We start from the raw sequence: 20411 nt of genomic DNA, 5'->3' as shown, positions 1-20411 counted from the left end.
CAAAAGAACTAATTTAAATAGTACAGGAACTGAAAGCTCCAAATAGGAATTGTTAAAATACATATTTATTTTTATACCTCAATCACAGTTTTAGAACATTATTTTTTCCAATAGTCTCTTCTATGTTAAGAAATTTTTTCTACCTACTAGCAAAGCTACTTCAGTAGCAGTACTGCATTAGCATGAAGAGAATGAGCACCAAGTGGAACTGATTTGGTTGATGTCAAACAAGGCATATGATATCTCAAAGCACTTTTAACACAGTTAAACAAACGCTTAAGAGAAGCATCTGATCCTACATGACATGTAATGATGTACTTCTATACTGTTATTGTAATACAATCAATATACCTGTAGTCCCATGATATATACTATTCAAGCCACAGTATGCCATAGAAAATTAGGTTTCAGATCACAGATGGCTTGTCAGACTACTTCAGAGAACACAGTACTCCCCCCTGCACTTTCAAAGCATGCTCTACTTTTCCATCAGGCTAGAGAAACTCCTTAAGAAAAAGTCTGAAGTCTAATTAAAAAAAACCCACACTATCTCTAGGAACTGCAGAGCAAAGCAAATTTCCATTACCTTTTTCTCTGGCAGCAGTCTCCAGTATCGTTGCCTGGACACATGGAATCTTTGTCAGGTGTCTGCATTGAGGCTATCTGAACTGCTTCACTTGTCATCTAAACAGAGGAGTACTTGGCAAGAAGCAGCCATTTGGCAACTTGCAAGCTTAAATACTCAAAGTTTTGTCCAATTAGTACTGCAACTTCAGTTTCACAATAAATCACTTTGAGTCACTTTTAATCAATACAGTTTAAACTCTCTTGATTTGCAATATCTACTTCAATGCTGAAGTATCAGATATATCTGTTGAGTAAAAACTGTTTTACTTTTGCCACTATTCAAGTATCACAACAGGTGTTGAACTATACCTGTAAAAATTCAAAGGGCAATTTTATCAATAAGAATGTTAAAACTAACATGCAAGACGACCATGCCAGTTTTCAAAAAATCAATATCAGAGAGGATGCTTAAGGGCATTACAGGCAGTAAATGGAATAACTACAGGTCTACGTAGACTTGACAGTAAAAAGAATTCCAGGAAGCAAGCACGTTAATAATTCAACATTCATTTTATCCTACTTATCAGGTTATACATCAACCGTAGGCAAATTTGGGTAACAGATTAAGACACCATCTCCAGCTCCACCAAAGGTTACTGCTCCTGAACACTTGCTGGCTGCAAGACATGCCCTCTCTTGTTGATGATCTTAATGCAAAGATGCATTAAAAAAATGCATCACTAATAGTAAGGGGGCAGACACCCTAACTCTCATCCCATTTATAGAGGCAAAATATCAAGATATTTTAAAACTATTTTTATCTTTCAAGGCTCACATTTCAGCCTTGACACTTTACCACATGTAAAGCTTAATTTGCATGAACTCTATACAAGGTTTAACAAACTGTCTGGATTAAACTAGGTATCTATAAAGAAAAAAATAATATCAAGGCACACAAAGCAATATTCTTAAGTATTCAGGCCTTTTCAGAATGACAACTGAAAGAATCTGATGAATTTAGCAGTTTAAAAAGAAAAGTAGACATTCAGCTTGGGGATTACACAGATAATTCAGTAAAACCTACTATATAAAAACAACCACACAGTCACAACCAATTAGAAATAGGTACATGAATAGAAGACTGCTGATCTGAGCCTCCAAATAGGTGCTGAATTCAGCGCAATGAGTGCCAATTTCAGTAGGTTTCCACCCCTCCAAAACTGAAGAGCTAGCATTAGGTAACCATCTGCCTACATTAAGTGCTACTTGTACTTTTCAGTCCCCAAAACATCTCCTACGTCCTTCTGAGTGACTCCATCTGAATATCTTCACCATCTGTTGTATGGCTGGATAGCACGGCCTTGTATTCCCCTTCCTACACAAGTACTGTCTCAGCAAGGGATAGCTATGTGCCTCTCCTTTCTTTCTAATCCCCTTTTCAGTTCCTCTTTTTGAGTGTCATGAACATGATGCTAGCCCAGTGAACAGGACAGTCCAACATTCTCCCCAAGACTGGTCCCACTGGAGGGAACTCTACTTTTTGTCTGCTACAGGTTTTATCCCCCTAGTCCTTGTTATAACCTCCACTCTGCCCTGGCAGTGGTGTGGCAACGACACAACAAACATTGAACATTTGTCAAACTGAAGGCAATATTACTCTACTGAACAACATTAATGGCTCCTACCACTTAATCAGTGCTCTAGCTTGCAGACAGATGACCATTGTGTATGTGCTTGAAGCTATGGCTTTATTGAAAGAAATGCATCTACCATTCCTTCTAAAACACAGCAAACCTGCCCTATGACTCCAAATTATTTCCTGATACTTTGAAATTGACTGGAAATGTCAAGAGCTACTATGTTGCACTCATAAGGAAATTACCAGAAGCTCAGCACAGAACCTTAAAGTAAACCAAAAGAAGTTACTAAGACACTTCCCATTTAGTAAGACATTCGATTTTACATCATGCAACTTAGCACACCGCTTTTATAAGTAGGAACAACTATGCTACCCGAAAGAGAGCTTTGCATAGCAAACATTAGTTATATGCAGCAACTTACTTAACTACTTTAGTTAAAGAGCTAGCTTATATGCATCTGATCATTAGTTTACTTCCACAGAACTACGCAGAATTATTTAATGCTTAATATTCATATTACACAAGAAGCCAAGAACTCAGTACCACTTTGCAAGCCTCAGTATTCATGCTTTTTTTCATCTGATCACGGACAATTTTAAAAGTCTTACCTTGGATGTTGCACAAAAGTCAAATTTCTTCCATATCTTTGCCCTTCTGATAAAGAATCACTTTAGAGACTCTTCCTTGTATAACAGAGATGAAAAAGAGTCTGTGAGTCTGAAAGTAGTAAGATGGAAGAATTGACCAATTTCTTTCCTAGTTCAACATCATATTCATTAAGTTCTATAGCTCAATAACTGCTTAATAGAAAATTCTAGACTGGAACTAATAAAATACATGAACCACTGGAAGTGGCCATGTTAGTCAAGAATTTCCTGCTTGCCTAAGGTAATGCAGCAAAAGATAACGCAAATGCCTTCTACTTCTTAGAGATAAAAGCATGAAGAGATCTAAGCTATGCCATTTAAATGGCCACTGCTCGCCCCTCAAAAACCTACTGTCAATATATACCACCTTCACAGAAGTGTAAGCAAATCCATCTCCAAGCCAGGAATATGTGCACTCACATGACAAGAGAGGGAGCCTGCATACACTTGTGTATGCACACGTGTTTAAGCGGAGAGAGGATGGAAAAGTCTGTCATACTAATGCAGTTGTTTACAAGAATATATCCAGATCCTGGGCTCAAAGGAAAAGACAGACTAAAGGTTGAGATTAAAACTCATTATAAAGCACAGAAACCATGACAAAGAAGCCTGCTACTAGCTGCTAGAGATTGCTTTAAAAGCAAAAGCAGAAACACACCTGATTATTGACCGAAATTGTTTTGGTTACAAGAAAGAAACAAGTTGCATCTTGCCCAAACTCATGAAAAGGGTTATCACAGTTAAATCCACCACGGATATGTCAATATACAATTTCTGCAGCATGTATCCGGCCAAAGCTTTCTCTGTTTAAGATGTCTACAGGTATCATCCAGAATGTCAGGTTTTTTTCTTAGGACTGGACAAAGAGGCAAGTGAACCAAGCAAAGAAAAAACGAGAATGAGTTTCCTTTTTCAGTATCTTTCTTATCCCCACTAACTTCAAACAAACAAACAAAAATAAGCTGTACAAATTGCTTTAGTTCAGAATAACAGGTGAAGGCAATTGAGAGACAAAACATCTTGATCACTAACAAGTTCTAAAACTTCTTTTTCAACAGCAAGAAAGAATATTTTTCCTTCCTTTCTAAGATGAAATGAGCTGATTCAATGAATGTGTCTTGTTTGTTCAATACTTACACAACAGGTAGATTTCAAGTAACTTAAAATAAAAAAAGTCAACAAAAGTAACTGATCATGTTCAAGCTATTTTATTTAGCAACACTAGATATAAATGTCACTCACACATGGAACCAAATTTCCAAATAAAACAAAACTTATTGATTATTTTGGCTATTTATGTTTCTGCCATGGGTGACTTTTCAAAGAGACCTTCAGAATGAAGGGCACCTGCAAGGTCATCCAGTCCAATTTCCCTATCAAAGTGCAGTCAATGTCGAACTTGGTCATAGTTGCTCAGGGCTCTATCCACTCAGGTTTTGATAACCTCCACAGAGACCTGCAGGTTACCTCTATAACCTCTTAATCAGCCTCACAGTAAAAAAATTTCAACATTTATCCAGCCATTTTAACTTATGAACACCGCCTCTTGTTTCCCCCTGTGCATCTCAGTAAATGGACTGGCTCCATCTTGTTGGTGTCCAACCCTCTATACGTTACTAGGTGCCTCCTAAGCATCTGTTCTTTGGAGTAAACAGTGCCACAAAAGGCTTCAGCTCCCTTATCCTCCTGGTGGACTTGCCCTAAGTTTATCAACTCTGTTCTTGGTGGAGGTAGAGAAAATGGGAGCAAAACTGGACACAGTATTAGAGATGCAGTTTGGGAACACCTGGAACAAATGCCAACTAAAGGGGAATAAATGCATTTGTTTTCGTCACTACTAGAATGAACTGCTGATTTGTATTTAGCTTACTGTTCACCAGAACCAGGTCCTTCTCTGTAGCACTGCAGGAGGGTTACCAGTCCTGGAAGCAGGACTTGGCATATGCCCTCGTTGAACTTGATACAGGCTCATTCCTCTAGCTTTCATAGCACTTCAGGGTTGCTGTCCTGCTTTTGAGCCACTCAGTTCTGTGTCTACCACATATCAAACGACGGGGCACTCCACCTCCTCCTCTGGGTCGTTGATAAAAACATTAGAAAAAGAGTAGGCCCTTGAGGAGCTTGTAGTAACTGCTGTCCAGGCAAAGTATGAATCATCAGCCACCCTTTGAGATGACTCTTCAACCAGTTTTCACTTGTATAGTCACCCTCCCATTCAGACCGTAAATAAAGTATACTGTGGGACACTGTAAAGAGCTTTGCTACAGTCCAAGTAAAAATATATCCACAGCTCTCCACTCAGCTAAAGACCTAGTCATTTGACAGAACACAGTCAGGTTGGTCAAGCACAACTGACACATGGTAAAGCCATGCTATTTCCAGTCATCATGTTTTTCAAGGGCCCAGATGTCTTTTGCTACAGGTTGATATAAACTACTTACTGATAGAGCTATCCAAGTAAAGCAATATTTAACACTTCTATCAAGTCAAATAGAAAGCTTTCTTTATTATGTAACATATCAGGGATGCCTGAAACCATGAACAGGAACCATCTCTAGGGTTCAACTATTTGCAGAATTCAAATTCTCCAAAGTCTAAATATAAGAACACTGTGCATAACAGTAAGCAGGTCTCAACAAGTGAACAGAGATATCAAACAACTGAGTTTCTGGCTATTTTTCAAGACATCTGGCAACAAGACAGCAATAGTAGAAGTTGTAAAAGGAAGAAGTGTTCATAACTCTAGCTAAAATTTATCACAGAAACTGGTGGCAGAGAAGGAGATGAGAAAGGAGTGGAAAAGAATAGAAATGGCCAAGAAAATGTAACCTTTTCAATACGAACACAGAAAGAGTTTCTGAAATTGAAATTGCTTACATCTTTTCAGATGGTTTTAACTTCTCCCAGGCTGTATTGAAAGAAAATCCACCTTACTGAGACCTCTGAACTTGAACAAATTCAAGAATTCCTAGACACAAAACCTGTCAGTGCCTAACAAACAACTACATACTCTAGTCTCCACCAGTGACAAAATTGCATGTTTCACCCAAAATATTCCAGTTCCTTTGTAGTTCCCCAAAACTTGTGCTTGAAGCAGAGAGTAAATAAGATACTCTAGCTCACATTAAGCAGAGAACAATGTCAACAGCACAGCAGATGAGCAGAGGCAGTCCTCTCATCCCCCGAGGAAATTTGCAAACGTGACAAAAAGCACAGAAAAACAGATTGACTTGCTCAGGAACTTTCTGACAAACTCCTTACCATGACCTTTGCTAGGTTAAGCATTCGTTTCTGCTGTATTCTCATGTGTCTACGGAATAAAGACATTCTTGTCAGCAAGTGCTGATATTTAATTAAACTGGAATGACTGCTGTGAAGGGAGTCACATCAACATCTGTAGTAGGCATTTAGGGAAAAACCAAAAGAAGAGATGGACATTTTTAATTTACTTATAATAGAGGCTTTAGTGTCAACATTTAATTGCATGTTCTTTCACTTTAGGATTGCAACACGGCTGCTGACACTGCTAACACTATCACAGTTATGTGACTTCCAGTATGGTCTTCATTTCATCAGCAATAACATTCAAAGTAAATGTAGGACTTCCACTTGAAAGATAGATCATCAAGTATCCAAACCATTAGGGTTAAGAACCAACATTAATAACTATACCTTAAAAGAACCTCCTTTGAAACATCTCAGGGCACAGTCTTGCAAGAAGTTAGGTAAGCTAAACTGTTAACTGCTGTAACCCCACCTCCTACTATGGGCAGTTCCTACCCCAACTTTTGCAACAGTAGTTGCTCTCATATCCTCATGTAGCAAGCAATTTAAGAATCCAACTAAAAAAAAAAAAAAAAAAAAAACCTCAGCAATAGACACCAAACGCAGCACAGAACTCTCTCACCATGAGACAGCCAAGTATCAGCATGAGAAGGAAAAGGAGCACATGGCCAGAGGCAGAGGACTACAGAAATAGAGCAGCACTAACATACTTGGGGGGGGGTGGGGTAATTACATGAGAACATCTTCCTTAACGAAACAGCCAAAATTACGAGCAAGTTCCAGAAGCAAGTGCCTGAGTGCATGCAAAGGCCTAACAAGAACTCTTTTCTGTACTCTATCAACATTGAAAAGTGGTGAAAAAACAAATTATTCTAAGGACCTTTAATTGAAAGGAGGAATTCCAGATGCTCACCAACTAGGCAGCACATAGCAGAAAGCTGTTTGGGCAGAGGAACTGAACTCCTCATAACAAAGAGACAAAAACAAAGCTATATTGTGTACATTAAGCAAGCCAGTTTCCAAGATGTTACATTCATTATTTTTAAACAGCTGCAATGAAAAAACAACAGTGTCTGGCTCACAGAGGAAGCAGATGTATCTAGTACCCAGCAACCTCACTACTGTAATACCATATTTAATGACCAAAAAACAGAAATTCAGAATTAAAAACTCAGCTTCAACTAACCTACACGCTAGCCACTTCTTTAACTGTGCTAGGTTTACCTTTGTCCCATCTTTAAGATTTTGAAGGCACTACCCTTTGGCACTTGAACCAAACAAGCTTTACGGCTTCCCCCCATTAATGGAAAAATTATTCTGGGTCACATTGGCCTATTCTAATTTTCCTTTACTTCTCCAAACATGGCAGTTTAGTCCAAGTAATTCTTTTCAGTAACCTAAAGACTTCCAGGAATCTTTGCTTCCTCAGTGACAGTGATGCGAGTCTACCACTTCTATGAGACCTTAAATCCATAACAAGAATATATCATGCCATGCAATAATTTTTCATCTATCTGCAGGACTTTTTACACAGTTTAGAGAGGGAGAAAATAAAACAACAAAACAAACACTTAGACCAAAGCTTCCCCCATCTCCTCCCAACTTGCTTCAAGAATGGACACAAAAAGAGAAACCACACAACAATAAAAACAAGGAGACATAATGAAGACTAGTATAAAGAAGCTCCTCCCCATCGCATCCAGCAATACAGATGTCAGTGACCAACTTTTACTCGTTGGTTTTTACCAACAGCAGTGACAAAGAGTCACAATACCTCAGGAAAACAAGTAACTCCACTAGGCTAGTGGCAGACATCAGAACTTGGTAATAAAAGGTTGAACATCTGCTGATAAAAATCTTTCATATGATCAACAGACAAGTGAACAGAAAACAGAATCCCGTGGTAATAAAATAAGGAAGATTACTCCTCAATGAATAGCGCACTCTGCCTACTCCAGTATTCTCTGGGTTAGCTTAAGTTCTCAGTGAATTGCTTCAGTTCTTTAAAAGCATTTCTGTCTCACTAAGAACACTCCTTTTTGTTTCTTCTGCCTCATTTCAGTTTCTCTCACGCAGTTAACAGTAACAGACTTTGACCCAAGAAAAGGAGAGGATAAATACTAAGTGGAAAGTATCAACAGTTCTGAAAATAGAATGAAATAAACTGCACAGAATAAAGTCTGCTCACAGGTAGTCCAGGTTCGCTTATTATTTTTGTACTAACAATATCTTAAGAAGATTATCAAAAAGAAGATAAACAGCACAAAAGGATGATGGATATCCCAATACAGTCTTATAGGACCACTACTTACTCAGAAAGACTTTTGAGCACAAATCTGAAAATTCCTGACAAATCTGTCATGTCTGCTGTGCATGTAAGAGTTTGTTTTAATCACTGCTTCAGTAAACAACCAAGACATATGTAGGAAGGGATAGTATGGAGAAACATACTAAGAAGTTTTCCACGTTAGCTTCATATTCTTTGTGAAACTGGTAACATAATCAGGCTTCCAGTCTCGACAAAACTAAAGACACCTTTCAAACAAATTAATTAGTTCAGCTATGGAATGGCTACTCCAAGTTTTTGTTTATACAAAACACATTTGAATTTGGTAACCCTAAACAAAACAAAACAGTAAAAAAAAATCACTTCACGTAATAACTGACTAGTACTTTTCCTACACGGAGCCCTACTTCCCCTCTGTACAGATTCAGCAATATCAAAACCTTGAAATTGAAACAGCATGATCTTTAAGTGTATATGAGAGTATTTTTCACTGAAAATATTTTTCTAAATACAAATTAATAAAGGGTTTAAAAAATACAATTGAAGAGCACTTACCCCAGTGACATTTTTCTGATTGCATTAAATGCTATTCCCTGCCATTGGCAACAGCAGTGCACAAGCTCATTTCAAGAATCCTGAACTATACCGGAATTTTATTTCTGACTCTGTAAGTCAAGCTACCTTTCACTTCATGTTAAAAAAAAAAATAAACACACACCAGAAATTGTTTTGACAGCTTCCCTCCACAAGTCAGATAAGTTGACATATTCCTTTTTTATTTTAATTAAAACAATACTGTGACAGTAGTCACACATAGTAAGCTGTTACAGTGTACAACAGCTACTATTTTGAATTCACTAGAGAAGTTTTTATCTGGCACAGAATTGCTTGTGTTCAGTGCACTTCAGTTAAGAAAGTAAGAATACATCCTATTCAATGTAATGTTATAAGCTTGATACTGGTCTTCAACAGCTCTTGACCACTTTAACTCATACACTCAAATACAGTAATAGAATACATTCAGAATAAGGCAAACTAAAGAGGAAACAGTAGGATACAAAACATCAATGTCATGATGGCAGAATCCTAACAATGTTTTTCTTCCATATCATACACAAGCATAATTATTATTCAAATGTTAAAACACATGAAAATGTTAAACTATAGCCTTCACCACCTATAAAAATAAACAGATGAGTTCTCAAGGCCTGCCTACAGAGGATGCTGCACAGCTATATGACTCTAGCAAACACTGTGAAACATCCTCTTTCCAATGTAATCGTCCACAAAAGTGGTATGCCTGTCTTTTCCCTGATCCCACAAATTACTCTCAAAAGAGAGTCACCTTAAACTGCTTCCAGTTTCTTTACATTGTAAGAGATGCACAGAATCTAAAGGAGGGTTGGTTGGAAAACCTCCCATAAAACAAGTAATTACTATTATTAAAACATATTTTAAATGACTGAATGCCTATGAACTTCTAGGTTATCTTTTAAACAGCAGTTGGAATTGTGGAGCACTTACAGAGGATTTACATAACAGGTTTCACACACGCCCTTCCCCCTCCTTCTCTAGCTACTGTTTTCACAAGACTCTTTTCATTTTGTTTATGTATAAAAACCCTACTATTTGAAGTTTTATGCAGTCTTCTGCAAGTTCAGAAAAAGCACTTTGAGTAACATAATAAGCCACAACCTAGATCCTGGATTATTCCAATAACCTCATACACCAGCCTAAGCAATCAGTAAGGAAAAGAGCAGGAGATACATTATTCTGAGAGAAAACAAAGAGTGAAACAAAAACCCCCTTGTTATAATATGTCACATGGAAAAGTCGTAAATACACAGAAAATGTGACAAGCTAGGAAATGGATAAACATCACAGCTGAGAAGTCAGTTCAGTACACCTACAGGTAGTAGTCCCACAATTACTGGATAATACTCACTAAAAATGCCTGTAGATCCCACCTGTAATTAGACACTGTTAATAACCTCCTTAAAGATGTCACTTCAGTTCTCATTGACAACACCTAAAGTGAGACATTGGTGAGTCTGACAGACTGTATTGTGCACTGGGGCTCTATTGAGATAGATGGAGAATCTTCTCCTGCTAAGATGTAGGACTGAATGGACTGCCTCTGTTAGGTCTGGATTCAAGTTTTAGAACAGCTAAAAAGAAAAGCATTTCATGATTGTCTTGAATACACACACTGAAGAAGTGTATCCTCTTCTTGAAAACTCAGCTATAAATTTTTCTCTAATGTTCAACAGAGAATTAAACTTAATGTTAGACAGCAGAAACCAGTGCCATATCCGAGGTCTTGTTCACAAACTGGTAGGCAGAGGATCTTTTGACCAGGACGAGATTTTTCTGTTTGGAATCAGAACACATAAAACAAGTATTTTATTAGTATACTAGGATAATGGAGAGCAGGAGCAAACAGGACACAAGAAACTGAGTAACACCTGTGCTATATTCACCTTTCATACCTTTACAAGAAACTCTCTGAAGTCAGTGCTTTGAGTAAAGGCCTACTTAAAACAGAAGCAAAAGGAATGATTTCTGTAGCTTTATACAGCGAAGACAGAACTCTCTGAACTCAGCCTGCAGTACCACATAACTTCACTACTTCTCATCTGAAAAGTTTCAAAGCACGTTACAGTTTCAGCAGCTTTTCAAGATCACAAGGGTTGAGAAACACAAGTCCCTGCCCTCTCCAATTCCTAATCCACCACCCGCAAAATACAACCAACCTGTACTCCAGAGGCTTCAATACATTACTCACTTTCAAAACCTTTATTCACTTCTCTCTTAGATTCATGGTCCAAAACTACCACATGTGGTATCACTGTATATTACAGTATGTATTACAAAAGGCTACAATGTACATCAAAGGCCACTTTAGACCAGTCTATGCCTATCTAGAGGAGGTTAATAAACATGTTGGATACTCTCAAGATTTTCTCCTATCCTATTGAGATTTTTTTTAGCACCCATTAAAAAAATGCCACTAGGAACACCATTTCCTACTAGTAGAGATGATACCTGAAATGTTGGAGGGGGGGAATACTTTTAATTCTTATCAAAGAAATGTAAAATAGTACTAAATACAAAAAGGCAGTAAACCAAGAAATACTATTAGTGGAAAATGAATTAAATACAACCCTAGAAAGCCAAGCAACAGTGTGTATCTTTCTCCTCAACTTCTAACTCCCCAAGTTCTATTGAAACTGGTCACAATTCAGAGGTTAACACAAGGACAAGCATTTCAGAGATAATCAGGTCTTATGAGTTTTGTGGAAATGAACAGCCAAATCAAGGACAGATATCCAAATTAGTACCCCTTGAGGACAAGTACAGCAAGGGTTCAGCTAGTGTTACCAATAACAGCTTCCCATACAGGACAGAGAGTGCCCCAAACACGTGAAAATACTTTCAGAGCTCACAATACAGTATAACCAGAAAAATCCAACCACAAGACACAAAGCCACAGGAAGTCAGGTTTCATCACCTGTTGCTCACACAGCTAGTTTCATTCTTGATTAACTGAAGCAAAAACATGAAAGAACTACTTTCCAGAATTTACTGTAGTTTTAGCACGAGTCATTTTCACACACAATTTCAAAACTAGTGACAATAATTCGGGAACAGATATTCAGTTACCACTCAAGATAAACAAACTTTACTCCCAGAGCAGCTGGACAATTTCTGCAGTCTTGATAATAGAATCCTTACCCCTGCATAGCTCAACACCCTCTACTAGGATAGCTCTACCCTTGACTTAAGCTGCCAATGCACACCTCGTTAGGCCTAAAAAGGAGGACCGCACTGTGAATTTGTGTTCCTTTTCCCTGGAGTAACTACAGCTGCAGTGTCTCACCACTCATTCACTTTTTCTCCCACTCATTTACAGTTCGGAGTATCAAGTGAGATACATCTAGGAAAGTTCTCTGAATCAAGTTAAAAACACCCATGATCTATGCACCTCATGCATCTCCTACACCTAGCGTTTTAGAAAACTTTTTAAACAACACTGAAAACACAACCTAATAACCCACATCAATGCCTCCACTGTGGCTGGTGACAGGAAGAGTAGCAGCATGTGCTCGATAATGCTTTATATTACTTGCACATCAGCTTAACCAACAAAGCTGCCCAGATAAGAGGTTTTTTTGTTTTTAAATAAGCTGACCAACATATTAGTCATTGTTTCAGTTTTCCACTTGAATCAAAATATCAGTTCTTTACAAACAGTTCCATAATTGGAGATCTGTTCTCTGCAGTCACCAATTTTTCTTTTGCTATACAGAATTTTAAATATGGGATCATGAGTTTTGAACAAATAATGCCTGGCTTGAGCACGACAGAAGAGCTGGTGACACTAAGTCAAAGCAGCATTGTATGAATAAATTACAGTAGCATTACCTTCTCTACTCAACAATTCATAATCATCATCTTACTTCATTAACTCCCTGATAAAAACAATTAATACCTATACTAACAAAGCAAAGCCACGTGTGCTCTACACTCTGTAAAGGTCAACTTCCTACTCTGAGGTGCAGCCACAGAACTAGGACTACTGAAGAAGACATTTTCTATTAGCAGGCTAATCCCCTGAAATCTGCAAAGAAAGACCAATGCTTTCTTTTGTGACTTAAGTGGAAGTCTGTGATTATCGATTTGTCATTCATAGAATCATAGAATGAATACGTTGGAAGGGACCCATTGGATCATCGAGTCCAACCATTCCTAACACTCCCTAAACCATGCCCCTCAGCACTTCATCCACCTGTCCCTTAAACACCTCCAGGGAAGGTGACTCAACCACCTCCCTGGGCGGCCTCTGCCAGTGCCCAATGACCCTTTCCATTGTCATACACAATGAAGAGCCATCTCCAGTCCCTAGTCTGAAACACTTTTAAGTCATGTTTTTGAGCAGAACTCCTGTTAACTCTTGCAAAAATAGATTTAAGCACCTAGTTCTCCTATTTATTCTAAAGAAAACTCAATGTAAAGGCTTTTTTCCCACCAAAGATGCAGAAAACCTACACCGTGAGACAGTAATGTACTAACATCATAAAATGACACACTGAAGTAAAATTAAAGAGAAACTAATGGTGCATGGGGAGAGCTCTGGGTGGCTTATTTTCCCTAGTAGAACAATACCTGGGCCTAAATATTTTCCTCCAAAATTATAAGAAAGTTTTATTGCCTACCGAGACAGAGTCTTCCCTTTTATCATTTTCTACACTGAAACATCCTGGTCCCTCCTCTACCCCAATGTAAGTGTTTCTAAGAGCCAAAAGACTAATTTAACCTACACTGGCAATCCTAACATTTCATCATGCCAATAGTATCTCAAGAAGTTGAAATGAGCCGAACTGCTCATCTCAAGAAACTGAGATGAGCTATACCAGCTCAGTTATTTCTTACCATCTCAAAGAAGATTTTCAGATCACTTTTCTTTTGGAATGACGCTCATCAATTCTTCAGATTTTTTATTTGGCTTTAGCACATGTATAAATATCTATAAGATTTATTTGCCAAATTTTAAGCAGTTTGACCAAAGTATCCCATGCTACACATTTCTCATTGTCCATGCAAATAATTTCTCTTTTCTGAGCTTTTAATTGGATAGCATTTGAATTTGGGCAGCTTTCTTTTTTTTTTTTTTTAATTAAGACCTGCAATGACTTGTCCAGATTTAGAAATTAAGTCCTCTGAAGATTATATGCATTCTAGACATGCTGAAGACCAGGTCTAAATCAGATTCCTCTTGAAGTTTCATAAAACATTATTCTGCATTCACACTGCTAACAAACATTGAGGAAAAGCCCACAGTGCACATCCTGTACAACCATAAGCCAAATCTTGAAGATAATCAAGCACAAACTGAAGCACAGAATGAAAACTGTGACAAATAGTGAAGAAGTCAAGATAGAAAAAGATTTTTATGTCAACAGTTTTCCAGAGAAATCACCATTGCTCTCTTCCAATTTACTGAGATGACCAATATTCAGATCACCTGGGTTGCTGAAAGGCCGAAGATCTGAAGTATGCTTCTTGTTTTTCCACAGATAAATGGAAAGAAACATTAGTGCAGCACTGAATTCTGAGAGAGATGAGAAAAACATGTTGGACAAGGTGGCAAGAATTAAAAAAGAAAAACACAAAGCAAAAGAGAGCATACTTGATTCAACTACGCTGGCGGGCAGAAAGAACCAATAATAGAGATTAAAAAAAACAACTCTGGACACAAAGATATGCAAGACCTGTTACAGTTATTGCTCTCCACAATTCACAGATGGAGTCTAGAGCTTGGATTCTTTACCCAAGGCCCTTCCATTCACTTGGAAGAGACTGCGCTTGCAAAAACCAATAATTAGTTAGCTATCTTCTGGTGCTGACCAGAAAAGAACAGCTCTTTACTGCTTGCTAAGCTAGCAGGCCTATGTGGCAGATTTAAGCATTCCTACTGGAGTGATGAACCAAGCCACTACCAAATGATCAATTTCCATTTTTAGTGGTTTTTTTGGGAAAACAAAACAAAATCAACAAAAGAACCTCACCACCACCACCCCATCCCCACATCCCCCTGAGGGACATTATGGTTGCATTTAGCTCAGCGTGCTGCAGTTTGCTTCATTCAAGATGGACAGTACTCTCTTAACATTCTCCTATGTGCAGCCCCATCCCTTGCTGCAGTCTAAATCAACCCTGCTCCGAAAAGTCACATTCATTATTACAAAGCAAATACTTCAGAGACATGAATTTTTACATCCGTATTAAGAGGTTTTTACTGCCTTTCCTTTTTTGTAGTACGGAGGCACACATTCATATAAGAAATATTCACCATTCTCAGTCATCCACTCCGAGAACAGTAGTTCTTGACACTGAGCACATTAAAAGACCATGTTCAACATACAGATTTCACAAGCTTTATTTTCAGTTGTGATGGGTTTGTATTTCCCCAAGTTTAGTAAGTCAGAAGCACACATTAGTAATTGCCACTGGAAAGTGTAAGTGAACAATGATAATTCCACACCAGAGACAAAGGAACTGGATTAGCCAGGATAACTACTATAAGACTGCTTTTTTTTTCTTTCTCTAGTTCCCAACCTCATTAACTGACCACCTGACAGCTACCACAATAAAAATGGGTTCTATGCACACTCTGTGCAACCCTCTCTGTACATTAATTCCATTTCCCTCACCCTGATGTTATGTGCCCTAATTAAACCACTATCGTATATAATAACTTCCTGTAAATATCTGTGCAGAACAAGAGATGGGATGTTGTCTAAACAAATACTACAATCACAAACCTGTAAAACACGAGATACACACATGCTATTTTTCCTCATTTACACATGATCCAAACAGCTTTCCATTCCAAACCTATCTTTTCATAGCTCTCTGGCCCTCAAATGTTTATGTACCAACTCTTTTTCAAACACAACCATTTGCTCAGTACAAAAGACTTCATACCTTCTGGACACGTGCACTCATTCTAGCCCCTGGGTCCACACATACATGGGGCTTGTCTACACCACATTAAGTGCTTTTAGTTAGCAGCTGACCTGTCAACACCTTTATGAGTGCTAGTTTCAGCAAAAGTTTACCCTTAAAGTCAATGGACAATTTACCCAGTCGAAAACACAGAACAAAACAAACAAGCCTTAACAGAACCCCCTTGGCAATTCTGTAGCCTCCCTTAATCTGACAGTATTCATCACAGTCACAAATTGCCTCATCTTCATTCACCGTTTTAGTTTCCACTGACTGTCACAACTATAAAATACTTCTCAACACACTGAGAGGGGCAAACAACCCCCACAACCTCCCACCTGCCCAGGACAGACCTGTGACCCCAGTCCCAGTTCATCATCCCTCTCTCACACTATTTCAGCCTTTCATAGCCTCAGCCAAAAAAGCTGCCACCTCTTTCCATGCACAGACTAGAGTTCCCACTAACTCAGCAATAGGAAAACTCCAGCTCCCCTTTAGCACAAATACCATTCCCCCAATACACACGTGTATACATAGCCTAACATAATCTTACCCCTGTATATGCATAATCTCCACAAATTCATCTTACCTCCCTTTTCAAACGTACATAAACTTTTCAAAAGGACTCCATTTATTTCTACTTCTAAATACCCACCCAACCCCCTCACTTTGTTATAATTCATGGTAAGTTCTGGAAATTTACCCACAAGAAAAATGCATTGATGCCCTTATAGACAGAAATTTACACTGCCCCAGACCTGTCACAAATACAGATACCTACAGTTCTACAGCTCCCCAAGAAACGCACAGACTTTTCTCCCAACAGCACCCTCACAACCCTAACACAAGGCACTTGCTACATGTTTTCCAATTTGTATCCCTAGCTTAAACAACAAATATCCAGCACTTTCATAACAGGTAAGACACTAATTCACAGCTCCTCACATTTCCAGGACATAGCCTGTTTTGCTTGCTGCCCTAACCTCTCTCAACACACAAGAAACAAGGCTCACGCAGCTGGTGACAGCCAGGCATCTCTCTCAACTCTGTGTGAGCAGCAGACAAACCAACTCACAAGGAGTATGAACATGCATGCCTTTCCGTCCACACACCGTCTCATATTACACATGAAAGTCTTGCACATTAAGTATAACCACACCGGCCACCAAACAAAACAAGTTCAGAACCCTGTAGCAACCTGCTACTACTGTGCCTGTAAGTTGTACATAGGCTTACCACCCAAAGCCTCCCTCTTCCACAACACTTCGAAGCCAGCCAACTTATCACCTTACTTCTCATAACACTCTCAGGGTTGTTTACCTATCGCTCCTAAACCCACATGCCCTTGCAACCACAATTCCTACATACATGTGGTTTCACCCACCATCTGCATCCTCATGGTACAAATATACCCCTCAACCTACCACAGCACACAAAACAACACACATACACATTTTTCCAGCTGCCTTCAGTCCATTAAAATGACTCCCTCCCTTTGACCAGATACAAGTTATATTTCAAACGCATCCACCGGGTTTGCAAGAGCCAGCCAACTCTAAACTATAAGAGTGAGCTGTGTTTAAATTAACATCATAGAATGACAGAATGATTTGGGTTGGAAAGGACCTTAACGATCAGCCAGTCCCAACCCTGGATGCCACGGACAGGGACACCTCCCACTGGACCAGGCTGCCCAAGGCCCCATCCACGACTTCTCTGGGCAACCTCTTCCAACGCCTCACTACCCCTCATAGCGAGGCATTTCTTCCTAAGGTCTAATCAATCTTATCCGCTCCATTTTAAAACCTTAAACTCCTTTCCCCTTCCACGCTCGTGGCTGCACCCCAGACCCCACCGGCTCTGCCTCTCACGAGCCCCCTCCCCCAGGAGCTTCTTCTTTTTCTGGTCCCAACACCGGGCGGGTAAACACGGTGCCCCCGCCACTCCCCCGGCCGCAGCCAATGCACGTGCGCGGCCCCCGCCCGCCCCACTCCCCGCCCCGCTCCCCGCGCTGCCCGCACGGGGCCCGCCCCGCCGCCTCCCCCGCCCCCCTCCGCCAAGCGGGGGCTGGGCCGATGCCCCCCTCCCCCTCAACGCGGGCGGGCGGCCCCATCCCCGGGTACACCGGAGGCCATGTCAGCGCGGCCCCTTCTTCTCCCAAAGCGGGGGCCGGGCCTGCACCGCGCCCGCTCCCCGGGGAGCCCCCGCCGCCCGGCTTCCCGTTCCCCTCTTCTCCGCCCGCCACCGGCCCTGACCCCCTCTCTACCTGCGGGCGAGCACGGGCCCCGGTCGGCTCCGGTAGGGCCCGGTGCGAGGTGCGTGTGGGGATGCGGTGAGGGGGGCTGTCTCGTGCTCTCAGGCTCGCGCCACCCTGCGCTGGCCGCCGCCGCCGGCCGCCGTCGTCGTCGCCGCCGCCAGCCGCGCGGACATGTTGGGAGCCCCAGTCCCAAAGGCCGCCGCTGGGCCCGCCCTCTCCCCGCCGCGCACGTCACAGCGCCCCGGGCGGGGCGTGCCCGCCCGGATACGCCCCCAACTGCTGAAGCGAAGCCACGCCCCTTCAATTCTCCACACCTATTGGCTGTGGACGCCGTCTCTCGTACATCCCCGCCCCCTCCCGCCGTCCATTGGAACGCTGGCCGCGAAAGCCCCACCCACTCTCACTACCCATTTGCTGCCAGCCCCGCCCCTTTCGCTGCCCATTGGCCGCATGTCCGCCCACTCTCACTGCCCATTGGCTGCACGCCCTCAAGCCCCGCCCCTTCTCGCTGCCCATTGGCCCACCCCTTCAATGCTCACGCACCGGCCCCAGCCCCCTGATTGGGCAGCGTCCCCTCGCACTTTGTGACCATTGGCTACGGCTCGCGTCAGTCAAGGCGCTCCCGCACGGGCTTCGTCTTGCTTCGCACTTTTTTTTGTCTCACGGAATGAAGGAAGCGGCTGTCAGCGAGCGTCCTCCCTCCCCCACCGCATTCTTTCCCTCCTGGCGCGGTTTGCCTGCAGGCCATTGGCTCCCCGCGCCGCCAGTCCCGCAGCCGCCGCTGAGCGAAATGGGCGTGAGCGGGCCGGCGGGCGCCTCCTCCTTATTGGCCACCGTCCCTGCCAATAAAAGCGGCGATTGGTCTCGGACGGGAAAGGAAGGAGAGATGCGCTGCCTCCCACCCCCATGTGCCGCGGGGGAGGGGGGGTGTTAAGCAGTACCCGTATGTTCGCGCGATTACGTCACCGCCAACCAATCAGGGAGCGCGCTGGCCTCGAGCAGGTTGGGGGGGGGTCTCGCGGAGCGGAAGTGACTACAAACGGGTGGGCGTGGCTTCAAGGGGCGGAAGTAGCCGGGGGGGGTGGTTCGGGGTGGCGCTGAGTTTACTGCAGCGATGAATGAGGTTGGAGGAGGCTCCAGTTCTCGGTGTTGCCGGCTACGGGCGTTGTGCCCTAAACCCCGCTCAGGGGATAGGTGAGGGTGCCTGAACGAGGCTCCTTCTTTCTGCCGCCGGGGCCGCTGCGGAGGCACCGCCTGGGAAGGAACGGGATGCGCGAGGAGCGATGGGCCTCAGGATTCACACTCCCCTCCTCCTTCCCGGGTCAACCCCCGGGGGGGGGGTCTGGGGAACGAGTCCTACGAGGAGCGGCTGAGGGGCCTGGAGTGGTTTGGGACTGGGATAGTTTAATCTGGAGAAGAAGAGGCTGAGGGGAGGGAGACCTTATTGCACTGTAGAAATAATCTTATAGTGTGCTTATGTGGAAGAGTTGGAGAGTGCGCCAGCTCCAGAAGGGAAAATCCCTGTCGTTTTCAGGGCCAGTACTGAAAAGAGGTTGTGGAGAGGTGGGTGCTAATCTCTTGTCCCGAGTGATGTGAGGGAATGGCTGGGAGCAGAGGCATTACCTCAGACAAGCGTTGTCTGCAGAAACTGGTTTTCTGCAGGAGGTTAAAGCACTGAGGTCTATAGAGTTAAGATGAAGAGATCCTCTGGTTTGTCTCATTGTGCAATACAGGTCAGAATTTCTCCAGTTATCCTAGTTTTATTCCATATATTGAGTAGTCAACACACAAAATGAGAGGGATAATTGTAAATTGGGCCCCTCATTACAAGATCCGGAGGAAGAGTGACAGAGCTGCTGAAGGGGCTGGAGGACACGTCCTACGAAGAGCGGCTGAGGGAACTGGGGTTGCTAAGTCTGGAGAAAAGGAGGGTGAGGGGCAACTTACTGCTCTCTGCACCTGTCTGAAAGGAGGTTGTAGTGAGGTGAGTGTTGGTCTCTTCTCTGGAGTGATGTGAGGGAATGGCTGGGAGCAGACACATTAAGAGAATCTCCAAAACACCTCACAGAAGTGTCTGCAGCAACTGTTTCTGCAGGAGATAAAAGTGCTGAGATCTCACAGGGTGCATATCGGAGATCTGTATAGCTAAGCTGAAGAGATCTCTAGTTCGTTTCTTTGTACAATACAGGACAGAATTCCTCCAATTATCCTATATTATT

The 20411-nt window shown here is 41.9% G+C and overlaps 1 protein-coding gene across 8 annotated transcripts in view; it reads right to left on the bottom strand.

Annotated features, from left to right (window-relative positions):
* The window catches only part of PPM1B (protein phosphatase, Mg2+/Mn2+ dependent 1B), a 64634-nt gene extending 46207 nt beyond the window's left edge, over positions 1-18427 (bottom strand). The window contains exons 1-3 of one of the 8 annotated variants that reach the window (XM_054062103.1): positions 18202-18425; positions 2816-2924; positions 587-936 (exon numbers count right to left, since the gene is read on the bottom strand). The gene's annotated coding sequence lies outside the window, so the exon portion shown is untranslated. Of the gene's footprint in view, positions 1-586; positions 937-2815; positions 2925-18201 lie in introns of all 8 variants that reach the window. The other 7 variants (XM_054062106.1, XM_054062104.1, XM_054062107.1 and 4 more) reach the window with 7 other exon arrangements.
* Positions 18428-20411: the final 1984 nt, after the last annotated feature.

This window comes from Cuculus canorus, chromosome 3, assembly GCF_017976375.1.
Source record: "Cuculus canorus isolate bCucCan1 chromosome 3, bCucCan1.pri, whole genome shotgun sequence".
Taxonomy (NCBI): Eukaryota; Metazoa; Chordata; class Aves; order Cuculiformes; family Cuculidae; genus Cuculus; species Cuculus canorus.
Note: the sequence above shows the minus strand (reverse complement) of the source record. Positions and strands in the feature narration are given on the sequence as shown.